Below are 27,473 nucleotides of genomic sequence, written 5' to 3'. Positions count from 1 at the left end.
AGAGAAAGAGACCTATATAGTCAATATACTTCTGAAACGCGCAGGGACTTTATGGTGGCCACTGGGCTGTTGAATCCCAATAGTTGCCCAACCGAAGGTCAGTGGGGCAGATAGAACAGTTAGAGGCCTGGGCTTTCGGTGGATAAATGTCTTCCTCGTGCCACTGCACCCAACAACCCTCTATCTTTAATCCCCGCTGCTCCGAGTCAACTATATAAACTATTAACTTCACATCCAGTAAATCCCGCTGCAGAAAAGGCTGTAAAATTGCACCCCCCTAGCAAACATCACAGTAAAGTGCCCTGGCTGTATAACATGATGGGGGCCAAAAACAGTCATTTCCCTCTACAGGCTTCTCAAATTGAGTCTTATCCAGTCTGGCGATGAGGTGCTCCCCACCACACCCACCGCCCCCAGCCTCTCTTTTCCTTAAATCGTGCTTTCATCAGCAACCGGTGAGACTGGGTGGAAAGGGCTGACCTTGGAGATGGAGTCTTAGCAGGTTTAACACCACTTGTCCTACAGACAGTCAATCTGGTCGGCCAGCTTCATTATCCCAGTGATGAGCCCACAGACCCCTACCATGGTTAACCTCTCACCTCCAGCGGCACCTCTGAGCACCGGGCGTTACATGATAAGTGTGACTAGGTGGAAAGTTAAGGGGGTTTGGCTTCATTTTGATTTTGCTGTGCACTTCTTTTGACTCGAGACAGACACATTTGACTGACCTACAACATTTCTGGGTTATACACTGTATACATTAGTGGCCAAAAGTGATGTCCAAGGGAAGGGGAATTTGGGTTTCTGGGTTTTATTGACATATGAAAAGTTTAGTTGCAAAACTTTAAATTTTTCAGAAATCTTGTTTTTTGGTTGTGCATTCCAATTAATATCAATTCAACTGCAGTTGGTTTGTTTCGATTTAAACCTTCATAACTTAAAAAATACAGCTAAGTAGCACCATAAAACAAAATAATAACATGATAACATAATAATAAACATGTTTTGACAAAAATGTTAAAAACGGAGTTATCTCGTTTTGCAACGAAACTCTTCATATACAAAAAAATGCATGCAAAAGGTCATGGGTTCGAACCCAGGGAACACATAAACAGATAAAAATGCTTAATGTACTGTAAGTTGTTTTGAATAAAAGTGTCTGCCACATACGTAAATGTAATGTCTTTATCAAATTTGCACATGCATTTTTTTGCCAAGCCTATACATTTTTTTAAAGCATCTTTTAATAAAATATTTGAATAAACATTCACGTTCAAAGTTGGAAATCAGCTTTGCCCACTTCTGTATATACTATACTATACTATACTAAACTACTACACTATACGACACTATACAGTACTATACAGTACCATAGTATAGATATACAGACAGACGTAGGTAGACATAGATATGTATGCAGACAGACAGACAGATGTAGGTTTAGAAGTAGATATACATATTTGTTATTATTTTCACTTACAGTATACTGACATTCATTAAAAAGTAAAATAAAAATTTACATAAAATCACCATATATAATCAAACACATAATTCTAAATAAATTAAATGTTATTAAATTAAAAATGTTATAAACTAAAAATTTCTGAGCATTCTAAATATCCCAAATGAGTGCCATATACACTACACACTACACCTACAGCAATAAGGATATTTTGTTTGTATGTACAGTATATAAATACTTTAATACTATATACTGTCTTGTACTCTGTGGACAGGAATATGAGATTTTCATTCCTCATTCCCAGATGAACCTCCTGCCCCTCCCACATTTGTCATCCACTACATGTCCAGCCAGCAGGGGAGGTAAAATCGCATTCTCTGTGGTTTCTGTTGCTGACCTGAATACAACTGCACTCTCTAATAACAAGATTGCAGAAATAAAGATGTAAAAATGAGCAACAAAAAAGCAAAACTGCTCAAGGAAAGGAAAACTACTAATACATACTGGACAGGAGACGTGTGATTCTGTAAATGTATGATGGCTGGATATGAATGCTCTGCCAGTCTCAGTGCTGTTCAGCCCCTTAGTCTGCCACCTTGTCCTGCCCTATCACCTCTATGATCATATCTGGTCCAGAGCCCACTGACAGAGTCCAACCTCCCCTGACTCACCTCTATTAGACCTTATATCGCTTCCTGTAGTTCTGGCCTGTGCTTTTTCTCATATACCTGCTGTGAGAAAAGATCTGTGGACACTGTTTTCATCACTAAATGAAGTTGTTTTTATTATGGTTGTGCAACTCACAGGAGGTGATGGAGACTGCTATCTTCCCTGCAAATGGGTCATCTCAGGGGGTCAGAGGGATGTGAAGCCAGGGACCTGGTCCATGGTCTACAGCATTTGGATTAATTTAATCTTCTACTGGTTGGTGTCAGGTGACCATTCAGCTTACAGTATGTGTTCATCAGTCTGTTGGCATATCACTCCTAAACTCTTTTACTTCTCTGTGTGTGTATTTTTGGTTGGTATTTGTTTGTATATTTGGTAACACTTTACTTGAAGGGGTGTTCATAAGACTGACATGACACCTTCATAATCATTGCATGACACGTGTCATGAACATGAAGGATATTTTATGCACATTTGACAACTGTCATTAAGTTTCATTTGTTCAATTATGTCATTTTTTATGCAAAGATGACATTGTTTGAGATGTCTTTGTTATGACAACTTGACAACCATTATCATGACATAGCAGAATAATTATCAAACTTAAGAAACTACCTAGCTTTTTGGGTTAATGTTACATTAAACTGTCATTAAGTGTTAATTATATGTCAAATAATTTTAAATAACTTAACAAAATACATAAAAAACTAACGACTAACAGAGCTCTTCCTCACACAGAGGGTTCTGACATAGAAGAAAAAAACATTTAATTAATTAAATTAATTATTTGAATGTAAATAACTGTTTTTCCAGCTATATGGACCCAACACTGCATGGCTTAACCCATTATTTTACTGTTTTTATTTAATTTTAGGTGAATCGGTCTCCAAATGCAATAAAATATAATTTTACAATTTTAATTATTATTATTATTATTGAATGGTTGAATTTATTTGTTAAACACGTGGGGGAAACAAAACATTATGAACCGAAGAATATTCATGACGTTGTTATAAAACTATTTGACAGAGTATTAACACTTAGTGAATTTTAATGACAAATTCAATTTGTATCACTGGTAAAAAGTGGTCAGTTATGTTGTCTTGGTAATGACAAGTTATCATGACAAGTTATAATGTATTGGTTAATGTCAAGTTGTCATAACAAAGACATTTCAAACAGTGTCATCTTTGCATTAAAAATGACATAACTGAACGAATGACACATTTGTCATAAACATGCATAAAATCTCATTTTCTTGAAGCTTTTGCATATACTTGTATACTTGCAGGTAGAAGAGCAAAACGCTTAGATGACAACAACTGCTAATGTAGGATATATTAGTATTATTTTTTAATGCGGGACTTATCAAAGGGTGCTTGAAGTAAGATATGATAGGCCATTCTCTTTAGACTTTTTATACTGTATGGTATATTATATTGTAGTCATGTTACTAAAGATGCCAAAGCAACCTTATTATTAAGATAATAGAAGAAGCAACCAATTATAAAGATTATATTAGAATTAGTATTCATTGTGATCAATATAATGCTCCATTTTGATCAATTTTGCTCCATTTTAATCAAGTTTTTTTGGATTTTCATATGTTCTCAGAAGAGTAGTAGCTTCCTTCATTTGGTGTCTAGGGAGTGATTGTCCCCCAAAAATATATGTTATCTCACTATATTCCGAGTAAGATATGATAGGCCATTCTCTTTAGACTTTTTATATGGTATATTATATACCTATTATTAACAAAATAATATTAGAGTTATAGGGCTCTTTCTTACACCCGGCGCAATGCAGCGCAAAGCGCGACGCAAGTGTCTTTTTATAGTTTCCACCCTGCACAATTATCATTTTCACGTTTAGCGCCACGTTGTTTAAATAGCAAATGCAATTGCGCTCCCTTTTGCGCCCATGGGTGTTCTGGTATGAAAACGAGGTGTGTTCAGGCGCATTGTTGGCGCATTGCTATTTTGAGGCAACTAAAATAGACTACGCCATTGACCAACAAAAACCTGCTCTAAAGTGTAAAGTCAATGGCGCAATATATATTTTTTTGTTATTTAAAGAGCGCATGTTAGTAATATGCGCCTATGAACGGGACGACAACGCGGGTTTGCACAAATACGCTTTTAAATATGAAAGATTAAAGGATTGAATGTAAAAGATTATTATTGAGTCTCTTGGACATAAATGAGGACTAATTATGAGACGTTAGAAGGCGCAAAGAGCAGCTTCACCTGTAGCCTGGTAAGTAAACAAATGCTTTGCTTTAAACAAATCTTTTTTTAAATGTTTTTAAAATGCTACCTTACGGATTTATTGTAGCCTATATGATAACTCTGTACCTGTGGATATGATAAGATGAGAAACATTTTTAAGTAATGCTTAAAAAAATAATGACGCTGTCCAAGTGCTGAAACGTCCGGAGAGCCGTTTGTAAATTCTTTATCTCCTGTTTGTTACAAACGTACATACTTGTTAATTATTTTTTGATGATATTGGATAGCCATGCATTTAAAGCAATTAAAAGCCTGCTTTTTTACTTCCACGACTAAAAGAAAACGGGTTTTAAAGGTTTTAATAAAAAAATAACAATTTCAATACAAGTGAAAAACAACACAATTATTTAACGTTTACCTTAAACTGGGGATCTTCTTCCTACGCTTAGTTTTTCAGTTTACAAAGTGCGTCATCTAAATAGGGATTAGACATAGCGCCAGCGCAACTGGCTTTTAAAGGGTATGAGAGCTGAGACTCTCATTGGTTTATTGCACGTTACACCCAAAACACACCAATTACTCATTAAAAAAATAGGGCCAACCCTTTTCGACAATGCGCTTGGCGACAAACCATTTTCCCGTCTTTAAATTAGCAAATGTGGTTTCGGACACGCCCATTTAGACGTTGCGTTGTGCGCTTTAGACAATGCGCATAGATTGTTAAAATAGGGCCCATAATATTTATTGTGATCAATATAATGCTCCATTTTGATAAATTTTGCTCCATTTTAATCAAGTTTTTTGGATTTTGCCATCTTATATGTTCTCATACAGGTAGTAGCTCCCTTCATTTGGTGTCTAGGGAGTGGTTGTCCCCCGAAAATACATGTTATCTCACTATATTCCGCATTTATTGAAATGCACATCAACTCCTTGGTGCATTGCTATTTCACATTCTGCCTATTACATTACAACATTAAAGTGAAAAAAATGACAGCACCAGGTGACCCGAATGGACTACAGAAGTTCGGTGTTTCTTAGATGGTTATTATGGCTTGAGAAATATAGAAGTCTGTGCTCTCATCGCAGCAAAACTTGCACTGAGGGAGCAGCACAACAGCCGTCTGTGAGTGGCTCCTGGTATATGATAGGCTATGAATTACATTACATCTCTAAAATGGGCCCCAGAGCTGAAGTAGCACTACATCTTAAATTTCAGGACACTGGGTGAGAAAGAGTGGCATAAAAAGAGAGAGAGAGCGGGAGAGGGAGGGGGAGCTGCGAGAAAAAAGAAATCAGATTCAATCTTCAAGCGCCTTACAAATGTTTGCGTCAGTTTTCTTGTTTAAAAGAGAAGCCACTGAGAAGAAGAGGTAGGAGAGAAAGTAATGTCCACGACTCGTTTTTTTTCTCCCCGTTCTTCGGTTTCCCCCCAAACTGTAGTGAAAAGATTAAATTGTTTACGAGCTTGGAGCCAGGCTGGCTAGAGAGGATGAGCCAAGAGCGACAGAGATAGACATTCTAATTCGTGGCTGTACTTAGCGCCCCGGCCCCTCTGTGCAACCACTAATTCTTTTATCTAGCTTCGACACTCCAGGCTTCAGCCACATTCATGAAAAAACGCGAGTGAAAGAGGCAAAAATGACTGTTTTATACGGCATACAACTGATAAAAAAATCTCTACTTGAATACTTGATTTTCTCTTGCTTCTGTTCTTTCTTTTTACTTTCCCCTCATCTCACAAAGAGACAGACCGACTGTAGTCTTTAACCCTTTATCTTGACTGAGCAGAAAGACGTTCGTTGCATCCCCACACTGAGGTTTCACCACTGGTGTGCGAGTGCGCGTGCATGTCTGTGTTTTTATGTGCATGGTGTGTGTTTGACAGGGTTTGGTCAAGGAGTGAGCGGCTGAGAGTTGATTTTGGTGTTGGGTATTGGGGGGCGGCTGGGGTTGGGGGTCTTGTGTGTTGTGTGTGTGTGTGTGGAGGGGGGTTTGAAAATACGGCATAGAGAAGAATTACTGTTATCGGCGAGGCAGAAGAGGAAAATGGGAGATAAGAAACTGCAGCAGCCGGCAGAGAATAAGGCGCGCGCGAAGCCGTGTTTCAAGGGGTCCCGGGTTGTAAATTCACTGGATATTCAGAGCGAGCCGGCCCTGGTTGTCTATCACATGGGGTTCAGGGGTTTTTCTCTCTCTCTCTCTCTCTTTGCTCTACCATCTCTTTTTTCCTGAGGTCTGCTTTTCCGATAGAGGTATTGTGCCGGCTCCACTGTATAGAAAGCTCATCAGCTGCGTTTGCCTCTTGGGTGTTATCAACCAGTAAGGTAACTGCGCGCTTATAGACTGCATACAGATAATAGTGGCAGAATAAAGAAGATAAAGGGGGACCTCTTCTCATTAACAGCTATCTCAGCCACTGCAGACACTGCCAGTATTGAGTGCTTAGTATGCCGAGCATAAATTTAAAAAAAGGACAAAGTATAAAAAGGGTGGAGAAGTGAAATGAATGAGGAAGGCAAATGGGAGGGACGGCAGCCATGGTCACTTTGAGCGTATAAGATGAGATGCTTGGACGTGGATAGATGCAAATGCACACAGACTAAATAACTCAGATCAGAGTCTTTCTGAGGAGATGGTATTATGGCTGCTTTTTTGTAAGCTTGCTTCCTGTCAACTACAGGACTTCAGTCTGAGAAGAAAGTTTATGAGTCTTATTATGCAGAATCTTGTTGGATTGTGTCGCCTTTGTAATATCTACATATCCCTCAGGAAGCGTCGGGAAGAATTATAAAGAATTATGGCATCAAATACTGTAGGTTGTTTACAGGGAAGATATGTGCTTTTTAAAAATGTATTATTATTAGGCTACTATTAAAGTCACAATGAAGGTTTTTTGAATAGTGTGGTATTTTTTTGACAAAAAAAAATTATCTGTGAGCTTCATTATTTAAAAAAAAATAATGTGCCCTCATAATCTTTAATCAATCTCTCTTTACTTCCGGTGGCAGAATATGGCAAGTGGGCTGGCCCAGAAAAAGATTGCAGAGATTAGCAATTAGCAACATGACCCAACTACCAACGATACAATAAATTTTCAATGAATGAATTCGAGTCTAGCCCTACCTTTTTCATTTCAGAAGCCCTTCCACTTGGATATATGTCACGACTGGGAAAATAAGACAACACTACTTCCGTTTTATTGTGAATTAAATTTTGGGACATTACTGTTTTTTCTGGCTCATTCTGTCACTCAAAATTATACATTTATTTCTATCTGTAGTAATTCTTTGTCTATTTTTTATGGCGGTGACCGAGGTTCTAATTCATTAATTAATTTATGTATTATCAAAGCTGTATTGCCGTATATGCCTTTTTGTTATCTTTACAAAATAAGCTTTGGCATTTTGATAACCTTTTGCGTTTCACTGGACAAAAGTAATATGAGTTTTTACAACATGAGAGTGAATAGATGATAACAGAATTTTTAATTCAAAGTAAATTATCTATGGATATTTCCATTTAATTATTTTAGAAGTTCATTCAAAATCCACTCAAAGCTACCCCATAGTTTCCACATAATGCTTCTCCAGCCTTATCTCATGACTATTTGTAGGCTAACTTTTTTACGAGGTGGCGAATTCGTATTTGTATGATGTAAATTGTGCAAAAACATATAGGGCCCTATCTTGCACCCAGCGCAATCGACTTTGTCAGTGACGCATGTATCATTCGTATTTTGCACCGGCGCACAGCGGGTTTTTCCCTCCACAGACGCACGTCGGCAAACTAGAGGATGAACTTGCGCTCCCTGGGCGGTTCAGCGCAAAAAAGGAGGCGTGTTCCGGCGCAAACCATCCCTGATGCTATTTTGCAGTTTCAAAAAACAATTGCGCCACTGACCAAAAAAAAAAACAAGTCTAAAGTCAGTGGCGCGTTGCGCGTGGTTAATTATGCTATTTTAAGGGCGCATGCTTGACCATAATGTATAGCGTGCACAACGCGCGCACACTTGCTTATCTAATCTACACAGACGCAACAGTTATTTTTGCAAATCATAAATTGTTACAATAAAAAATATTAACACATGAGATAAGGGAAATCATAGTGGTGAGCATTGTGGTGATAGTTTTTATTTATTGTTTGGCTGCGTTAAAAAAATCTCATGCAAATAACGATTAAAATATTTTCATACGTTTGTTGTGTGGCTGTATTACGTTTATTTTATGTAAATAATAATTAAAATGTTTTCATAACCTTAATGTATATGAACTTGATTTGTAAGTGTACTTTGGGGTTGGACCTTGTTTGCGTTTCTTGGGTCCGATTTCAAAGCCCCCAAACCCTTTCAGCGGTGAGGGTGGATGCAGCGATGTCCTCTGCTGGCGTCAGGTCATGTGTAGAGGCAGATCCACCTCCCGTTACACGGCGTGCCCGATTTATGCTGGCAAACTTGGGATTCCCCCGTCTCCTGACATCATTGTAGAGCTTGGTGCAACGATGGGGATGCCAGCTGATGAGACAATTGTGGCTATTTCCTCTCACGCCTGTTTAACTTACGCTGATTTGGGCGGGTTTCTCCCATCCCCATACAAAACAACTTTTCTGTCTTTGACTGCTCTTACAAGAACGTGGGTCTCCTCGGCTGTGAACCGCTCCTGGCGTGCGCCTGGTAAATCCGTCATAATAATAGCAACCCGCCAAACTTGCGCCCTTGCGTTTAAAGGGAATGTTGGATAGCGTTCTGATTGGTTTATTTGACGTTATGCCCAAACCACACCAATGAATAATGAACATACTTCAGACCAACCCCTTATTGATTGGCGCCTGGCGCAAGAGTTATTTCTCCCGCCGGGAAAATAGCAACAGCGCCCAAGATCCGCCCACAAAGTCACTTGCGCTTTGCCCTTCGCACTTGCGTTTCAGATCGTTAAAATATAGAGGCGGTTTCCCGGACAGGGATTAGATGAGTCCTAGACTAAAATAAATGTAAGAGCTGTCCAAACTGAAAACAACATGTACTGACATATCTTAAAATACATCAGCGCCCTTTGTTTTGCCTCAAAATGCACACAAGTAAAATTGGAATTTTTTGTGAGGCATATTTGTTAAAACTAGTTATATTTTAAAATTAAACTTAGGTCTAGTCCTGGTTTAGGCTAATCCCTGTCTGGGAAACCACCCCTTAGTCATTAGAAAATAGCAAAAGTCAAGCCCCACCCCTAACCCTGCCCCTAAACCTAAGTGGGGCATAATTAGATCATAGTAAAATGCATAAATGAGATCAGAAGAATTTATATAAGTTAGCCACTACATGAAATAGCCAATGAAGCCAATACGGAAGTGATTTATACTGCAATTCATCAACTGGCCGCTAGAGGCAGGCTCCAAAAGGGAGTCAATTCCCAAAGACCTCCATGTTAAAATGGCCAACTTTACAGTAGAAAATAATATGTTTACAGCCTGGTACAAAAAGTGTTTTTGGTCTGTATAGCTAAGTTTGCCCTACATGACAACTGTGAGGGGGGTGAATTTGTTTGTAACTGATCCGTTTAAATTATATTAAGCCTTAAAGTTCTGCATAATTAAGGGCGTGGTCACTTAAGTGACTGTTGAACAGCCACTGCCGTCATTAGAGTTGAGCTAGGCGGGTGTGGTTTCAGCAACCAGTCACCTCAGCTTCACCCGCGTCCTGCCTCTTTACCCATTTTCGGATATTCGCGAGTGATGCGCTGTGATGCGCGGCCAAGATAGCGACGGCAGGCAATGCCTACTTTCAGCTTCAAATATGATATAATATAAACATGAGAATGTGCTGTTTTGTTTGTGCTGCCTCTTGCTTTTTAATATAAAATTAAAAATAGTTAAATTTTATAGTTTTAATAGGTTCAGGTGAGCACCTGTGCATCCTCAGCTAAACCAATAAGCTTTATTATTAAAAAAAAATCCCCATTGTGCCCCAAAACAAGCCTTTTCCATTGAAACCAGAGGGGTAGCAGGTAAAGTTGCTTGTCTATAACAGCACACACATACGCACACGCACACACACACACACACACACACACACACAATCTCAGTGAACAGTGCTGGCGGATTAGAGCCGTTTCTGAAATGCATGGTGCTGTCTTTCTCAGAAAAGCCTTTCAACAGTTACCACCAGAGTTACAAAAAAAGAAAAATCTTGAAAGGTGCAAAACAAAGCATTGACTATGCCCCTCTTCCCATAGCAGCCCCAGTTACAATTAAGAGAGAAAATGACCAAATTGGACAGCAGAAGTATGCATTATCTTGGAGCCTCTGCGTGAACGTGTATCCGTATGTGCGTTTGTCTTGAGCTCCGAGAATGACCAATGGGCTGTAAATAAAACAGAAGCCCCCCCAGCCTGCCAGTTAAAGCAGACAATCCTATACTGCTCAGGCAGACGTGTTCCTGATAAACCGTTGCTCTCTCGCAGGCTTTACAAAAGGGCCTGGATTCATTTGCATGACACAATTGGCTTGCTGTGCTGATGTGTTGCGGCTAGACAAGTGTAGCATTACGAAGAACAAGTTACCATGGGGAAGGTTAATGCAGACAATAAGGGAAGCAGATAATGGGAATTGGGTTCCTGTTTTTCAAACCCCTTATCTGAGAGACGGGGAAAATCAGCTTGCTTTGAATACGGGCGACCGCTTTAAAGGGCCAGTCCCCCTCGCCCGGCTGCCGTGTTCGCACAAGAATTAGGAATTATAATTTATTCATACGAGGGCATTTACATATTCACACATGGATCTGCTGAAGGGTACATTCACAATGCGTTTCAGCAGCTCAATTGGTACAGCATTGCTTCAGTACCTCAAAGGTCATGGGTTTGTTTCTAAGAAACACACATACTGATAAAACATTTACACCTTGAATGAACTGAAAGTCACTTTTGGATAAAAGCATCTGCATAATGCATTAATGTGATATGGGGTAGGTGTGTGTCATGTACATAATGTATTTTTGTCTCGTATCTTTGTCTTACTGTAGTTTCTGTCCTGTATAAGCAGTGCACAGCAGACCTGTTATAATGCAAGGCGTTCTTGTTACATCACAACTACAATGGGTTAATGAGACAGCATGTGTCCCTTTAAATGTTGATATTGCTGTGTAGGACTTCAATACCAAGCAAGCGATTTTGCATTTAAAAACGTCCAATAGCCGCTCAAAAACATAGAGACCTAGGCTAAAACAAGGCAAAATTTGGGCTCTCAAAATATGAACATAGTCCAAAAATAAATAAATTAATGAAACCAAACACCTTGTAATCACTGTCAGCTTTGCTTACATGATGGAATATTGTACAACGTCATGTAACCACATTCAAGTTTATTTCGGCTAGAGAGTGGGTTACTCATTGCCGGACTATATCGTAAACCTAGATGTTGAAATGATGGCTATTGCTTGATTTTTTTGGCAAGACTGGACACTAAAATAGAGTTTTTATATTGGTGAGATATGTTTGTACATTTGTTGATCTATAACAAATACCAAATAGCTCAGTGTGAGCACATCAAGGATGGTATAAGGGTGGTCTCCAAAAGACCTGCCCCTTTATTCAGCATTCACCCGGTCCACCCAGCAGGTAAAGGCTCAATTACCATCCTTCAGCAGACCCCTAACAAGGCGACAAAAGGCCCTAATTTTTAATTTAATATTTGGGCTGCTGAAGAGAGGGTGCAGAACAGGGAGGAGGTTGTCTGTCTGGGCGGAGCCTCCCACCGTGGCCTCCAGATGGGCCAGGCTGGCAGAGAGGTTGTTAAGAGGCAGGATTGAGTACCTTACATAGTGAATTAAGTTTGAACCCTGGGGTGTCTGGGTTCTACAGAGAGAAACGCTGCCCTATTTCAGCTTAGCTCTGCTTCCCTGTCAAGTTCTCTTCAACCCCCAATATCATGACATTTAAACTGTTCATTAATTAGATGCATGCATGATGAGCTTTTCTCGGTTGCTCGTGTATGGAAATAAATAAAACAGAATGTGCCCTCTCCCTCGTCTCTGTCTATAATGATAAAGCATCTTGAGACATTTTACAACGGATCATGGTGAGCTACATTTCTGTATGACAAGGCAAAGGTTTCCAAACGAACTATTGTCTGTCTGTCTATCTAGAATATCTGTCTCATTTCTAGAAGACATTGGTCTCAAGAAAACTCAATGCCATATCAATGCCATAACTATTTTGGCTGTATGGTTCCATATAAAACCTTTAGCATTAGATGAATATTACTGTTGCACAAAGGTTTTTTTTATTGGATAAAGGTTCAAAAGGTAGGAAAGAAATGCTTATTTGAGGAACCTTGGATTGTGACATTTTTAACTCATTCCCCTGCAGCCATTTTTTGAAAAGTTGCCTGCAAACATTTTTTGTGATTTTCACAAAATGCATTTTAGGAACATTTTCTTCTACAAACATATAAACATACAAATATATCAAATGAAAGAACAGACCCTCTGCTTTCAAACAAACAATAAACAAACAAACAAAACGAGAAAAAAATGTTTCATCCTATCTATATTTTTTTCTCTGCTTATAAACTCTTAAATATGGGTATTGTTCTTAAAAAAGAATTTTTTTTTAGTAAAAAGCTGAAATTATTGCATTTTTGTGAAGGAATTTTGTAAGAGAACAGATTCAGAACAATAATCAAAACATACACAGAGTTTAAAATTTGTAAATATTTTTTTGCTTCATTTTTTTTTATAAATAGTGGATAACTGCAGTATTACAGATTAACATAAAACCTCATCAGGAACACATTTTTTATGCAAACGTTTTCTCTTAATTGCCGAGATAACTCGTCAATGGCGGGGAAAGAGTTAATAGTAAAGCTGTGATTCATACATTTACATTAGACTTATAAAGTCACTTTGATAGAATTAAAGGGACAGTTTTTTACTTTTACAAGATGTAATTTAAGTCTCATGTGCAGTGTTGGGGGTAACGCATTACAAGTAACGTGCATTACGTAATAATATTACTTTTCTGAAGTAACGAGTAAAGTAATGCATTACTTTTTAAATGTACACATTAATATTTGAGTTACTTTTTTAAGAAAGTAATGCAAGGTACTTTTTTATTGTAATTAATTTGATTAAAAAAATATGTACTGAATTAAACTAAACGTAGCCACATTACGCACTCTATGCGTACACGCCTGTGTGGGAACAGTTTGAGTCAGAAACTGAGATGGCAGGGCAGCGCTTGACATTTTTATGGTGAAATATGCACTTTCTGAATGCAGAACTTTTCAGTCATAAAAACACCTGCAAGGCCTGAAAGAGATTAAGCCTCAGCCTTGAAAAAGTAATGCAAAAGTAACTAAAAAGTAACGTAAGTATTCCTTTCCACGAAAAGTAACTAAGTAACGCAATTATTTACTTTTTTTAGGAGTAACGTAATATTGTAATGCATTACTTTTAAAAGTAACTTTTCCCAACACTGCTCACGTGTGCCGAGAATGTGTCTGTGAAGTTTCAGCTCAAAATACCACACAAATCATGTGTTATAGCAGGTCAAAAATGCCCCTATTTGGGCAGGAGCAAAATGTGCTGTTTTCATAATGTACCTTTAAATGCAAATGAGCTACTGCTTTCGGTTATAAAAAGATCTGATTCCTTTTATTTTAGTCTGGGACAATACAGTATCTTTAGCCACATTAGTGCTACAACGTTCTAACAAACAAATTTAGAAAAGCTTTTGGGTATGTTAACTAGCCAGTCAGTGGCTGTGGCTTTGTTAGAGTGACATCACATTAACAAAAGAATCAAAACAGCATCTCTAATGAGACTGCTCTGGTTTAATGGGGTTATAAAACGAAGAGTGGGTGGATTTTTTTCAATGTTTGGTTTTTGTGTTCACACACTGCCAACAAACATTTATGTCTAAACACCTTGTAAAAGTGGATTTTTAATAATATGGGCCCTTTAACTCTGATCAGTATGTAAGCAAATAAAATAAACCATTAATGTTATAATTTTTCTACAGTAAGTGTTTCTCAGGAACTCTGCACCCATCAATCAAGAATTGGATAACGGATAGCTAAAAATAGAAAGGGATATATTTCCACCTTGGGTGACACCTCATTTGTTTTCATTTTGTAGATGGTTGTTCATAGCAGATTACGTGCTTTTGCCCCTTCTGCAGGGCTGCTCTCTCGTCCTCTTACCCCCCCACCTTCTAATAATGCACCCCCTAATATTCCCTAATGGATCTAGGACAGAAACAGTGACCTACTAAAGACCAGACAGAGAATTCACCTTTGATTTATCTATTTACTCTCACACTTTCTGCCATAGTCAGGGGCACAAATCATCTGTTAGTTTCCAGTTGTGGTGTGTTAAAGCCAGCTTCACTTCTCCAGCATTTGAACCCAGGTGTAAACTGGTTCACACAAGACATGGGTGTTTACCCGTATTTACATTTAGCTGATTAAAACCAAGAATCTATAGTTAACATATGTGCTTTTTTTCTCTGAATTGACAATGTTTATACATGTATTTTACACATAAAGAAATATTAAGGTATACTTTAGTTTTTACTATAGTACATTTTATATATAGTGAACTGGTGGGCTGTTGTAAATACTGTAGTATACTTTTAATATGTACTACTATGCATACTTCAAAGACACTTTATCATCTAGGAATTTTACTACAGTTTGCTTTAGCAATTACTTAAATATACTATAGTATTTTGCATCTGCTTCAAACGAAGAAAGACAATCAGGTGCCGCCAAGTAAACCTCTTTTATCTGCGCGCAGACGATCTTCTTGAAAAGCAGCGATTTTACAATGTTTTATCGGAATGCTGATGTCTGTTTAGGATAAAGTTGGTAGACTTTTAATTTAAAAGGAATTTAATTAAAAAGCGCAGCTGAAATAAATGTGCCGATATAAAACTGCCAGCAAATGGATTCCTCAAACCCACTGGAGGGAAACCGCACAAGTCACTTAGCAAACGAACAACTTTGCTTCTATTTTCACTTTCATATCACAACCGAATGTATTATTTAACGCACGTACTTTGATGATTTTTTCCCTCCGCTTGTTTTGCCTCAGCCGATGTGGCGCTGGCAGAGATTGCCTTGTTAAAGATTAATAAGACTGCTGGCTTGTGATTGTTTTAAGGTTAGAACCGGCACTGATTCCGTCTGCTAACGCTATGTGCGTGTGTGTGTTTATGCTGGTATGTGTGAGCCTGTATGCTGTCTAGATATTGATCATCTGCGTGCGTCTAACCAAATGGCATTTGGTTCAGTCATCCAGCATATAAGGCAGAGGAAAGATGGCATGGTTGGTTTTGCTGCCCTTAGTCTGGTCTCTGACACCCACGTGTATTTTGGCCATATTAGCGTAACCATCCTCCCATGTTATGCATTTGGATGACGCTGTTATCCAAAGAAACTTAGTGCATTATTTTTCTAATTAGCATGTATGTTTTCTGGGTTCGAACCCTTGACCTTTTGCACTGTAAATGCAATGCTGAGCAAACACATGTTGATAATATAGCTTAGCATGTATTCACATGTGTGCTCCTTTTAAACTTACCATGCTAATCACAATCTGCCATTGACACTTGACAGAGATATAGCGCTAACTACTAAAGCCGCTTCATGACTGGACGTCACTGCAAAGGCCAGATTGTGTGTCTGACTCACATAATTCTTCCGTTTTTATAACGCTTCCCCAGGGAGCTTAGCATTCTGGCCTTGACCCATATTGACACTTTTGAGCCATTGTGAGAAGCATTGCTTTATGGGTAATGCACGCATGTAATGACCTCAATTCTCCCCACACCGACTCACTCAACCTCTTTTTTTTTGTTGTTGTTGACAGTGATTCACTTTAAAAGACGCTCCCAAATGTACAATTAGCATACTACCTCTTACAGAGGTTATACCCTATCACAAGTTATTGACCATTAAGCTGTCAATTAACCCATTGCTTCTACTTCCACGGGCAGGCTCTTTCTTCATCGTCCCAGACCATGAATGGGCTGATTTATGTCACAATCTCATTTCGGTGTGTTTTTATATGTGCATTGTAAACCTTTAACGGCTAATGCATTAACAATATCCCCTTCGATCAAACCCACCGCAAAACTCCTGGTTGCACGCACAACATTGCTATCGGATTAATGGAGTCTTGCTGAAAAATCGCTATACACTTGGGAATAGCTGTCCTTCCAATTGGAGCAGTAGTTAACACTAGAGGTTTAGGGGCTATTTTATCTCAAATTTATCTGGAGGGAATTGGGCAGAGGTCGTCATCAGGTGGCTGCCACCCTTTTGTGCCGGCTCTATTGTGGTTGAAGATAAAGTGTACAGGCTACAGTGCTCCTCTCTCCAGGCTGTGAAGATGAGGTGCACAGTGCATTTGCTTCAAGTATCGAGACATGGAAATGCGGTGTGGGTGAAGACCACTTCCATCATTGTGCTCCAAGATAAAAATTGTTATTTTAGACATTTTCATAGCCTGTTTAACTATCCTTGTTCCCTTTTTCTAATATCGCTTCTAAATTACCATCTCAAATCCACACACGATTGCCACATGAGACGTCTGCCCTGGAGACGAGCCGTCCACCCACCATCCCTGTGGCATTTTACAAACCAGCCACGTCCTCCTGCAAATTTCCCCGGATTAGATTTGTAAATCAAAAACCAATACATAATATGCAAGAATTAATCTGTTTTATATACCTTGGTTACATTTTTCCTGGTGCACATTTGGAAGATTTAGAATGTATTTGCGCCTGCTGGTTTCAGCCATTATATGCTTCAGTTCATACATCTATTTGTGAGGCTATAAAACAGGCATTGACTACCCATGTAAATTGTGTTCCCCACAATAAATTATATGCATATTTGCGAAAAAAATACACGACTGCTGTCGGTCCTCCCCCATGTATCCGGAATACTAATAACAGCTGGGTGAGACACATATGCTTCCTCTGTGTTTGTCTATCGCAGCGTGATTTGGATTGAAGTCGGAGTTTTGAGCATTTCGTTCCAGTACGCCCCTTCTCACGCATCTCTGCGTGTATAGCTCCTATTTATTTAAAGACAGTGTTGTTCTGACTATAGCGGGGTGGTTGAAAAGGCCATTGACCCACATGCGTACACGGTTTAGCAGCTGATTTCTGTAGAGCTGGAGACGTTTCTGTGGCTAAAGCTCCCAGCATTCCTTTCTCACGGAAAGTCGTGTTATAGTAACAAAAATTTTTACTAATTCATTGTGTCCATAGCACGAAATTCAGTTTTTTTTGTGTCTTGACCACAAATGTCTTTTTTGTGTCGGTCGCACGAATTTCTGTGGATGGCTTTTCGTGTCCGTTGCATGACTTTCTTTTTTGTTGCATTTTGTGTGTTGTTTTCTCATATTTTTTCCTATTTTCTTGGTACCATTGTCGCTTGGGGTTGGAATTACTTTGTTACATTTTTACCAGTGCCGGCCGGTGACTTCTTTTTTCGAGGGTGCTCGATGTGAAGTTTGTCACAACATGTATGTAGCCCATCATGTGTGTGGTTCCTTTTTTCAAAATATGTGTCCTGCACGTCGAGAGATCCTGTCTGCATCAACGTGTTTTGTCAAAATAAGTGCCTGCTGCAGACGCCTCTAAAGGGTTTATGATAAAAGAGACGCTCGCATTTGCCCGATACTCGCATAATCTCATTCATAATCAGAGTTTACTTTTCAGTCCCTCAATAAAAATGCGATTGTGCGATCGCGCGATATATTGCATAATCAGCCAAAGTCCGCATATTTATGCGGGGCTGCATTTTTTCCAAATACGATGCACTTTCGCCGCATTAATTACATATTTCCGCGCACAAAATATGCGGGGCTTGCATGATTTCATAATCTCCGCATTTTCGTAGCAAAAAGTCACATATATATTAGCAGAAACTTGAAAAATGTTGCATTTACTTCTCAAAAGCCCAGCCCTGTCCTCTATTGCCATGGGAACGTTATGAAGTGACGTGATTATGTGACGTGAACATCATTGCAGCTTTTGCAAGTTCCGCAATTTTCGAAAATTTCCGCAATTCCATCGCATAAATTGCATAAATATCCCGCATATTCCATCGCATTTTTTAAGAAAACGTGCCGCAAAATCGAGGATTTTTGCCCGCAACAATCACAAAAAAATTTCGCGTATTTTCAAAAAACACATGATGCATATGGTTCACATGACGCAACAAACACATATTTTGAAAACACGAGCAACACTCGACACTCCGAACACTTACTTTGAATTAGCACCCCTCGGATGAGCAGTCACAAGCCGCCACTGATTTTTAGACATCCTAACATGTAGAAACCAGCCCAGTCTCCTGAAAATGTGTATAAATAGCATGAAGTGTAAAACTCGTGCAATACATACGCCAAATTCCACTTTGGCGTGCATATGATACGCAAGTCCTTACCATTCACTTAAACGGTGCATCTTTTTTTGTTGTTTTATTTATTGGTTTCTTAATTTTTTTGCTATTTTTTACCATTTTCGCTATCATATGAACGCCTAAAGTGGAAGTTGGCGTATGTATTGCACGAGTTTTACACTTCGTGCTATTTATACGCATCCTCAGTAGAAACCAATACATAAAGGTACATCCTAACCAAAACCTCAAATGTAACCCCAACCCCAAGCGACAATGATTTAAAAATAGGGAAAAAATGAGAAAACAATAAATAAAATGACACAAAAAATAAAGTTGTGCCACGGACACAAAAAACTATTTATAGAAATTTGTGCGACTGACATGAAAAAGATATTCGTGCTCAAAGCACAAAAAAAACCTGAATTTCGTGCCATGGACACGAATAAATTAATCAATTTTTTGTGGCTATAACACGACTTTTCGTGATATCATGTTGTTTTGAGACATGTTTGCTAACAATGTAGCCATGTGCAATATTTCAACATACTGTCAAGATGACTAGTAATTCATGCTAACCAACAGTTAAGGGTGACATCTGGTCAAAACACTTTTTGATGTGAGAGATTTTTCTTCATACTAATTCAAAATGCCTTTTTTAAATGACTGGCTAAAATAAAGCAGTGTCATATTGGTTCTTGGGTTTCACTGTGGGAATGCATCATAAATCTACAACAGCTGACTTTTATATAACCCCACTGATAAATAAGATTGGGAACTGATTGACTTCAAATTAGAAATAGTTCCCATCTTTATTCTGCTTATGATGACCATGGCTATCTGATTCGCATCATCTTTCAAGCCATGATGTCACCAGAATTACCACTGGCAGATTATGGGCTTCTTAGTGAAACCACACACAAGCTTTTTTGGATAAGCTTTTTGGCTGTTTGGTGCCAACCATAGGCTGTGTGATGAATGTATAAACTGAGTAATGAGCCTCGCTGGCTGATGTCTAGCTAAGATCTAGAAAAGCTTTTACATGCATTTTTCTTTTTGTGTTCACAGTGCTACTTTACAAATGAGGAGAAGTCTGTTTATAGGTATTTTGAGATGTCAGATTGTGTAAAAAGTTTCTTAGGAAAGCTTAAAATAAAAAGTAAATTTGATAAAAGTTTAATTGATTTCACATTGATTTCAATCTTTGACCTTATCCACTCAATATTGAAAGGGACACCACTTTTTTGTGTGAAAATTTGCTCATTTTCCAGCTCCCCTTGAGTTTTTATCTTTTTTGAATCCATTCAGCTGATCTCTGGGTACCACTTTTAGCATAGCTTAGCACAGTCCATTGAATCTGATTAGACCATTAGTATCGCGCTAAAAAAATAACCAAAGAGTTTCAATATTTTTCCTATAATGATATTACACACTGCCCAAAAATAGGCCCTCTTGGTAGCTTTCAATGGCAGGGGACTATTTTCAGGTGCTGCACAATATCACTACGCCTCCTGCAGTCATGTTATCGCAGCAAAATCCTTGATTATTACGCCAGAATGAGAGTATAGTTCCTAGACATATCTGCCTAGAAAATCACAACTTTTAATTTTCTGTTGGTCTTAGTTCACGGTTTAACTACAGAAGAGTAACGTTTTAAATAGGACAAATATTGAAACTCTTTGCTTATTTTTTGGCGCAATGCTAATGGTCTAATCAGATTCAATGGATTGTGCTAAGCTATGCTAAAAGTGGTAGCGCCAGACCCAGAGATCGGCTAAATGGATTTCAAAATGGTAGAAATCAAATGTTTAGCTCTGGGGGAGCTGGAGAATGAGTATATTTTCAAAGAAAGTGTAGTGTCCCTTTAAGATATGATATTTTTCTTATATTTTCATGGAATGATCTTTACATTATGTAGGATGATTTTACGTAGAAAAAATGCCTTTAGTTGGGTTTTTCACAGACTGGGTCAACAAAATGATGTTCATACTCACAAGTGTAATAATCCCCCACCCCTATTGCTTATGTCACTGTTATTGCTAACCCTAACCATTTACCTTCAGCAGCTGAATGCACACATGTGGTGTAGATATAAGCCTGTTATTCTGTGTCAGACAGACTTGGGTGCTTAAATTCTGTTTCAGTCCTGCTGTTTCTGGACATCGGGCAGTAGAAATGCGATTGTAGATGAGCTTAACCGAACACTGGTGCGTCTTATGCTCCACTGAGGATCTGTATGGAGGTCAGAGGTCATCACCCCACTCCATATCCCCTCTCTCTTCCCCTCGCCCGCAGTGCCGTGCAGAAAAGCCAATAAAATTGCAAATTTCCCCATATTTTCACAATACCCTAAATAAATAGGAGCCAAGCACACATTCCCTCGGTCTGCATCAAATATTAATCTCGGTGTGGCTACAGCACCATGCGGCAGTGCCGGTCGTCCCTCTCTGGGTAAACAGTGGGAAGATTGCTATTCAGGGGCTCTCATCCGCGTGCCGTGCCGGAGAGCATGACAAATTCGCTTCCTAATTACAAGGCGCTCTGTGTGCTCTCCAGCACTGTAAATCCACCCCACGCTCGCTCCTCTCCAATTCTGGATTAGGTCTTCACAGTCCCCCTTTATTATAGCTTCAGCTCAGGTGAGATGTATTCAAAGTGGGGGAACCGGTGTTTGGGCGATGTCAAAGTGGGGGACGTTTAGTAAGGCCTTTTTTTGAAGCTGTATATATTTAAAGAGAGCAAGTGCCATGCCTATTACATGTGGCACATTTTTGTCACAGCTTCCCCCCAAAAATGAAACATTTCTTAAGTCGGCCTTTTTTGCATTAAGCTCAATGGGTTGAACACTGTGTTAGCCGTGCTGAAGTGGGTTCAATCGCAGGGAACATACATGATCAAGAAATGTACAGATTAAATGCACTGTTAGTTGCTTTTGTCTGGCGTCTGCCAAAATGCATAAATGTAAATGATCATCGGGGGTCAAATTTAGCTGCATATGTATAAGTAAATATATAAATGGAAAAGGTTCCATTTATTTGCATTAGTTAACATAAAAAAACAATTGCATTAACATTAGCAAAGAATAATACTTGCTGTAAAAGTAATGCTCATTGTTAGTTTATTGCATATAATGCATGCTACTTTAGCCAATGAAACCATTGTAAGGCTTACAAAAATACCTGTTCAAGCCTATCAAAGTTTGTCCATCTCTAAACTTTACCCTCATCCAGCTCCTTTCTCATTTTCTTACCGACCGCATCTGAGCATGCCCTTTACTGCTGTCAATTTTCACCCCCTCCTTCTCGCCAGCAGTCCTGTTCTTTTCCATGCCATTGTCTCGCTGTTTTGCAAATGAATGTAATTATCGGGAAAGTAATAAGAGGTCCCTGCTCTGGTTGAAACCGAGAAAGAAAGTCTAAATGTCCCTCTGGAAAAAACTCTTACAAGAAGCCCGAGTAGGTTGTCAACAAGACATTCCCGATATGCCTACTGCAGCCACAAGGGGCAGCAAAGTACACTGCATACAGATATCTTCTGCCCTTCTTTCCAGCTTCATCTTTGATGATCAAGAGACTTCAATCTTCCATTTCACAAAAAAAAGAGTCATTTGGATGCTGACTTTAGGGGCTTCAGTTCAAGTCTAAATTCACAAGCTACTCAACTGGATCAGGAGATTTGAGTGAAACTGGATGGATCTGTCATTAAACCATAAAAGCTACCACTTCCAGGTGGTTCAACAGGTACATTTCTTCTGTATACACTCACTCTCAGTCCTTTATTAAACACCACCTGTTGTTAGCTGCTACATGGCTTCTGTTTGTCTCTCCAAAGCCTAGACAGAAATGAGAGGAAGTCGCTGACACGGTTCTCTCTGTCTTTCCTTAATCTCACACATCCCACTTCCTCACCTGTTCCAGCAGCGCACGCAGTCATTTGGTCCAGCAGAGCGCTCCTGCAGGTAATTGGGTCTTCTGATGTTCCCTGCGAATGTGGGGTGTTTATTGAAACTGCTGGATCAGATATCACTCCCTGTGGCTCTCTCTACCTCATGTACCCTGTGTCCAGGTGTCTCTTGCATTAGTCTCATAAGAACTTTGTGTTCTTGGCACTCAGCCATGTCTTTCTGCATATGTAAGAACCTGGTTATGGAAATGAATATATCGATGTAGTCCAACCTTCTACATTATAGCCATTATAAGTAGTTGAATTGTTATCGTTATGAGGTCGGGTCCACAGTGCAACTTGTTTTGGCCAAAAATGGCACAGCAAGATGGGAAAGCAACCACAGGTTGTTTTTTAGCATGATGTTTAACCCTCAAACGGTCCTTGGGGTCTATATGACCCCAAACAACATTTCATAATTTAAAACAAGGTTCCCTTCATCTCAGAGATATACAATTTCGTGTCTTTTCCTAAATAATCTGGGCTTGATTTGGTTGTTCTAAAGGTAAGGATTTTTTTTATTAATCTGTCCCTTGGGGTCAATATGACCCCAATTGAAAATCAATGGGAAATGCAAAAAAAAATTTTTTTGTATTTTTTTTGCATTTGTCAAAAAAGAAATATCAATAAATCCAGCATCAATCTGAAAATGTTGATACAGAAATGAAGGCCTTGTACTTGTGCACAAATGCAATGTAGAAAACACATGCGCACACACACACACACACACACGCACGCACGCACGCACGCACGCACGCACGCACGCACACACACACACACACACACACACACACACACACACACACACACACACACACACACACACACACACACTGGATTCTGGTTTCCATGTTTTGTGGGGACATTTCATAGACATAATGCATTTATACTATACAAACTGTATAATTTTTATTCCCTTCACCTAACCCAAACCCTAACCCTAACCATCACAGAAAACTTTCTGCTATTTCACATTTTCACAAACATCATTCTGTTTGATTTATAAGCTTGTTTCCTCATGGGGACATCAAAATGTCCCCACAAGGACGCACACACGCACACACACACACTTACACTCAGTCAAATTTCTGTGGCATTTTGTAAAAACTGACATTTCAAAATGCATCAAAAAACTACAAAAATTACTATTTGAAATAATATTTATTTTTAATGTTCTTTCTAATGTTTATATAAAAATTAATTCACAAAATGTATCACTAAAGTAGTGATTTGAGCAGTTGGCCACATCCAGTGAAATGAATGGGTCTCTATGGGCATTTGCTGGTCGAAATGATTTAATTTCTAATCTGTAATTCCTTTATGTGTTTTTTTCTTCTAAAAACAGATGGCTGACTACAACACCTAACACATAGATCAATATCTAAATACAATTTAAATCAAATTTAGATAATTATTTATGTGAATTTTTTAAAAAAAATATATTTTTCAGGCAAGCTAATGGTGTGGTTAAGGAATTTAAGGTACAAATGTACTTCAAATCTCTCAAAACACAGCTTTATTGTATAGATGAGAATAAACAAAAAAATTATATATTATTTGTATTATTGAAAATTCATATTTTTCTTACAATTAAGCTTTCATTTTTAGGGTCATATAGACCCCAAGGGCCAGTAGTGTAACAGAAAACGAGGAGCGTTTGAGGGTTAAGGAAGAGGCAGGGTGAATATGAAATCCGTTTTACTACAATAATAAACCAGTGAGAAATAAATAGCAAGAGGGTTATACAGAAAACAGAGGCCAAATGTAAACGTGAGTAAATTGCACTTTTTTAAAAAGGGTACCGCCCTATGGACAGCTAGGGACCATTTTTTTGCCAATTTGTTCTGACATGTTGGAGGACTTATCAAATAAAGGTCTTTATTTGAGAGATTAAAAGATGAATGTATTCAATGAATTACCAAATATTAAGGGAAGACATTCCAATAAGTCTAATAATTTTGCGCATTATTACCTGTTTTTATGTTGTAAGGCAGGTTTGCATGTCAGATGTTGCACTGATTTTCCCCTTCCTCCTTCATTTCCTTGCCAGTGATCAAAGGCCATTTCCCGGTCCTCCCTCAAGCACGTCTCTACCACCCCCTGATCTACACGATTGTCTAGCAGGCACGACGAGGACACCCTACAGCGGGGGCCTTCTCCACCCCCTGTGCTGCTGACGTGCCGGGATCGGTTATCTCTGTCACAGTGTGTGATTGCAACCTCTGGCTGACCCCTATGCAATATATATCGTCACAGGTTATCTACATAATGCAGGGGGAGAGGGTGAGAAAGCTATCAGAGAGATAGCGTGGGGCAATCAGACCTTTCCTGTAGACAATGACGGCCGTTGTATGACTGGAAATGTCTTTGAGGTGACAGTAAATGATTCAGGATGTGTACGACGCAGGTGACCCGGTTCGGTGACTCCACATCTTCTGATTGACAAGCGTAAGTGTGTTTGTCACGGACACACCAAGGATATAGCCGTGGAGGAGTCACCTGCTAAAGGTTCCCTTGGAGCGCCGGTGAATGGTGGATAAACGGAGGCCATTAATCGATGATGCATAATCCCTCCCGTAATGTGTCTTTCATAATCATCATGACAGGTCCCAAGAATGCACGCGGATAAAAAGCAAGCCAGGGAAGGAGCGAGCCAATGAACATGTTTTTAAGATGCGGGCTATTACGAGACATTTGCCGTCTTTTTATGATATCAAATGATCAATTATCCAGATGGCTGAAAGAGGGAGCCTTGCCGACAACTGCTTTTCATTGTTTTTTGTTTTTAGTGCAACCATAACTGTGCTTTCCCTGCACATGGCAATAAACAGATGTTGGCATTGTTTCGCTTTGAAAGGCAGGTATTCCACCGCACCACAGTTCCCTGACCAGCCACTGAGCAGCTGAGACTGGCATCTGCTGTACTGTTCGAGCAGGAGGGACTCACTGTTGGTAAGTCGCTGGTAACTTGGCAATAAAGAAGAGCCTGGGAATATGAAGAACTATGATGCGCTTGATGTGTTTCAATCATACCATCTCATCAGGACATTTTTTTTATGATCATGATGTTGGACTGTTTTACCAAACAGGCAGCATGGCTGGGGCAAATATGGCTGCGGGCGAAAAAATCTGACATTGTTGTTAAATTTCAGTATTTGGTTTTTGGTGGGCAAAGCTCATTATGAACAAATTATTCGGTATTCAAGATATAGTAAAATGCAGTATTGAGAAGACAAGTTGATGGTGGACCAGGCCACCATATCCATGTACACCAGAAACAAATACTGCGCAACCAACCAACATTTAAAGGGGTTGCTCAAGAGACATTTGCAGTTTAAATTAGTTTACAGTACCAGCACACTTACACTACTTCCAAAACCCAACATGGTGACATTTCAAAAATTATCCTCATTTTAAGTTTTGCATACAAAATGTGTCAAGTGAAAAAGAGAAAAGGTTTATAAACAGCATAGTCAAAGTCAAAAGCTTTTTCTCTGTGTAGTCTTTCGCCTTTAAATGCCTCGCAATGTGTTTTATAGAGCCAAATAAACCTCATCTGATGTTCCTTTGACAGGAAATCACCTCCATGCACAGGAGCATTCTGTCAACGGGGAGTCGCCATTTTCGAAAATTCCCTCACTTTATGGGTTATGCTGTGCAGAAGGAAAACAATTCTTGTATATTGTGATGGTTTTCATGTTTTATTGTTTGTTTTTTGCCTTTCAAGTCCCAGTGGAGGTCGCGGGCTGCGATTTCAGATGTGCTTCACTGTTAAAGCATAATGTGTGTGTCATTTTAGGAGAAAATGGTGCATCTGGAGACGCAGGTTGTGAAAATGGCACCTGATATGACCTCCATTTTAGAGAATGGCGGAGGGATAATGGAAACCCCGGGAGGTAAAGAGTGCTGCCTTCTCCCCTGCCCTGCGACGAGACCCTGGGCCAGGCATTAGAGAGGATGAATGACAATACTGAGACCCCAGCCGATGCACTGCTTGTTTATGTATGTATGGGTGGATGTACAGTCATGCGCATACGTTTACAGTACGTGGCCCTCGCAGAACCTGCAACGTCTTTGTTTCCTTTTTAAATCGTAAATTGTAATGAAACTGCTTGAAATAACATATATGTATTACACAAAGTGAAATGATGATTTGTGATAGTTATGCATGAGTCCTTTAGAGATGATGTCTCAGCTTGCTCTTCATGTTTTAAATCTTTCCACTACCACTTTCCCACAGTTGTAGAGTATATGATGTTTAGATCAAGCTTTGAAATTCAAGACAACTTAGAAAAGTATCACAACAGGCTGCAAGCCAAGCAGTGATAGATACTGACTTTAAAAAAATTACAGTAACTGTGTTTCCATTACCCTTCAAATTGCACAAATTAAAGAGCACCTATTTCAATGCTAAAAACAATGTTATTTTGTGTAAAAATAGCTTAACCCATTGGCAGATATTTTTTTTTTTTGCTTGTTTTATGCACAAAATCACTTACATTTAACATTTTGGGTCTAAAATTATACTTGTTTTCATGCTCATTAAGAAAAAGCAACCTAATTTAATATTTTTACTGAAAACGACAAAAATACTATGATTTTTTTTTCTTGAAAATTTTTTTTGCAGTGTGCAGTGTACACTAAAAATGAATCGGACAATAGGTGCTCTTAAATATTGCGAATTAAAAACTCCCAGATATCGCTCGCATGAGGTGGTTTTTCAGGCAATTCAGAAAAGGTGCACTGGATACAGGTTATTCGTATTTTTA

The 27,473-nt window shown here is 39.0% G+C and overlaps 1 long non-coding RNA gene across 2 annotated transcripts in view; it reads left to right on the top strand.

Annotated features, from left to right (window-relative positions):
- Positions 1–27,065, top strand: part of LOC129438109 (uncharacterized) — a 53,019-nt gene extending 25,954 nt beyond the window's left edge. Inside the window, exons 3-5 of one of the 2 annotated variants that reach the window (XR_012367580.1) lie at positions 22,313–22,502; positions 22,599–22,720; positions 24,755–27,065. This is a non-coding gene — a long non-coding RNA (uncharacterized lncRNA). Of the gene's footprint in view, positions 1–22,312; positions 22,503–22,593; positions 22,721–24,754 lie in introns of both variants that reach the window. The other variant, XR_012367579.1, reaches the window with a different exon arrangement.
- Positions 27,066–27,473: the final 408 nt, after the last annotated feature.

The sequence above is a fragment of the Misgurnus anguillicaudatus genome, chromosome 24 (genome assembly GCF_027580225.2).
Source record: "Misgurnus anguillicaudatus chromosome 24, ASM2758022v2, whole genome shotgun sequence".
In the NCBI taxonomy this organism is placed as follows: Eukaryota; Metazoa; Chordata; class Actinopteri; order Cypriniformes; family Cobitidae; genus Misgurnus; species Misgurnus anguillicaudatus.
The sequence above is the reverse complement of the archived record's forward strand: the minus strand, read 5'-3'. Positions and strand labels throughout refer to the sequence as shown.